Source organism: Amblyraja radiata, chromosome 3, assembly GCF_010909765.2.
Source record: "Amblyraja radiata isolate CabotCenter1 chromosome 3, sAmbRad1.1.pri, whole genome shotgun sequence".
NCBI classification, from domain to species: Eukaryota; Metazoa; Chordata; class Chondrichthyes; order Rajiformes; family Rajidae; genus Amblyraja; species Amblyraja radiata.
In genome coordinates, this window is record NC_045958.1 from 104,933,272 (window position 1) to 104,936,175 (window position 2,904).

Consider the following 2,904-nt stretch of genomic DNA (forward strand, 5'->3'; position numbering starts at 1 on the left):
AGAGCGGCTGCCAGTCAATCATTGCCAGGCCGGCCGGCCCTGTCAACGTCACTGACCTCTGGAGGCTTGACCCACGGGCCGCTGAGACCACTGCCAGGCCACTCAGCCCCTCTAGACTATCCCACCGCTCCACCTGTCAGCGTAACTTGGGCAGCACAGCGCCAGAGACCCGGGTACGATCCTGCCTACGGATGCTGCCTGTACGGAGTTTGCGTGTTCTCCCCGTGCGTGGGTTTTCTCCAGGTGCTCCGGGTTTTCTCCCACACTCCAAAGACGTGCAGGTTTGTAGGTTAATTGGCTTCTGAAAATTATAAACTGTCCCTAGTGTGTGTGGGATAGTGCTAGTGTACGGGGTGATCGCTGGTCGGCACGGACTCGATGGGCCGAGGGGCCTGTTTGGACATTGTATCTCGAAAGTAAAAAACTCATATGCACAAGTATGGGGTGTACGGTGTGATCGCTGGTCGGCGCGGACTGGATGGAACGAAGGGCCTGTTTCCATGCTGTGTATCTATAGCCGAGGGTCGCCAACTTTCTCACTCCCCAATAAGGGACAAAAGGTCAAAATACGGGACAAATTCTCGACGGCAATTCGTTGACCGACTCGGCCATGGCTGGGTGAATGATGAGTTGTCCCGGGTGCTGGACTACACACAAAGCCCAGCCGGCGGGCCAGCTGAGGAGTTTTGGCCCCGGCACCCCATCCAAGTCATGAACCGATGATCGGCCATGTGGTGTCGGCGATAAGCGAAGGTCGGACAGCTGGCCGGGCTGCCGACTGACCGACGGGGCCACCAGCGAGGCGCTGCTGCTGCTGCACCCATGGGCTGCAATACGTCGGGACGGGTGAGGCAGGGCTGGGCGCAGCACTCCGACCCGACAGTCCCCTCGACCCGAGTAGTAGCAGTCAAATACGGGACAAGGGCGGTCCCTTAACGGACAAACCAATTTAGCCCAAAATACGGGATGTCCCGGCTAATTACTAAAGCCCAAATGCTGAGGGATATGGGCCAAATATGTGCCCCTGATGAGCAAAATATATACAATTCTTAAGGGATCGGACGGGCTAGATGCGGGAAGAATGTCCCCCATGTTGGGGGAGTCCAGAACCAGGGTTCGCACAGTTTAAGAATAAGGGGTAGGCCATTTAGGACTGAGACGAGGAAAATCTTTTTCAGCCAGACAGTTGCGGGCTGGTGGGCTGAAGGGCCTGTTCCCGCGCTGTACCTCTAAAGCCTAATTTCTAAAGTGCTCCATGTTGTGTTGTGGCATCATGGTGAATCTCTTCTGCATGCTTTCCAGTTTCATGACATCCTTGGTATAACTAGGCAACCAGAATCGCATACTATGAAGAGAGTGGTGAATCTCTGGAACTCCCTGCCACATAGGGTAGTCGAGGCCAGTTCATTGGCTATATTTAAGAGGGTTAGATGTGGCCCTTGTGGCTAAGGGGATCAGAGGGTATGGAGAGAAGGCAGGTACGGGATACTGAGTTGGATGATCAGCCATGATCATATTGAATGGCGGTGCAGGCTCGAAGGGCCGAATGGCCTACTCCTGCACCTAATTTCTATGTTTCTATGTTTCTATGTTTCCCCTTAAGTGTCCTTGGCCCCAAAGGCCTCTGGCTAGGTCTTCGATTACTGTTTTGCTGACATTGAATGGCCTTTCCCGTAATCCTGCTCCTTTGTTTAATGTATTGATCTAGACAGGGCCACAGCCGGAGGAACAGCACCTCTCGTGCCCGCAGTGTCCATAATTACCCCACTGACTCTGCCGTTTAATGAAACACAGACTCGATGAGTTACTCCAACTCCTCATCGCCCCAGATGCAGGTTAATAATTTGCCACAGTTCCAACAAATATTCAAGTGTTCACTGGCATTATTTGTGTCCCGTGTGAAGTTCGGATGAAGGTTCAAAGGGGGGGGTCTGGGTAAATGGACAGACAAGATCAGCACGAAGCTAGACACAAAATTCTGGAGTAACTCAGCGGGACAGGCAGCATCTCAGGAGAGAAGGAATGGGTGACGTTTCGGGTCGAGACCCTTCTTCTGACCAAAGATCCTATAGCGAGCAAGATAGATCACTCGGCGGTCATGGGCAGATTCATGGGTAATTTTCGGCCCCATTTCCGTAACCGGCTTCCATCTCCGCACCAAAGATCCCATAGCGGAGCAAAGATACTAGTGCGGAGACGGAAGGCGGTTACTGAAACATCCTCATAAAAATAAAAGTTATTTGGTAAAAATCTTCTACTCATTTTCAGAATTATAATTTATTAACACAAACTGTTCCCCTGCAACGTTGATGACACTGCGGGTCGGGTCGGGTCGGGTTACTGAAATGGATGAAAAAAAGGGCCACGTTCCGCACCGTTGCGTACAACACGTCAGCCCATTGCATTTAGAAGGAGTGGTCTATCTTGCTCCGCTATAGGATCTTTGGTTCAGACTGGTTAGGGATAAGGGAAATGAGAGATATAGACGGTGATGTAGCGAGATAAAGAACAAAGAATGAAAGATATGCAAAAAAGCACGATGAAACAGACCATTGTAAGCTGTTTGTAGGGTGAAAATGAGAAGCGAGTGCGACGGGTGGGGGAGGGATAGAGAGAGAAGGAATCCTGGGGCTACCTGAAGTGAGAGAAATTAATATTCATGCCACAGGGCTGTAAGCTGCCCAAGCAAAATATGAGATGCTGTTCGTCCAATTTGCGTTTGGCCTCACTCTGACAATGGAGGAGACCTTGGACTGTGTCCGTGTGGGAATGGGAAGGAGAATTAAAGTGCTTAGTAACCGGGATATCACGTAGGTTCAGGCGGGCTGAGCAAAGGTGTTCCTTCAAGATCAGCATTTCTGCGGCAGCTTCGACCGCCCCGACGAATGGTTCGACCGCCCCGAC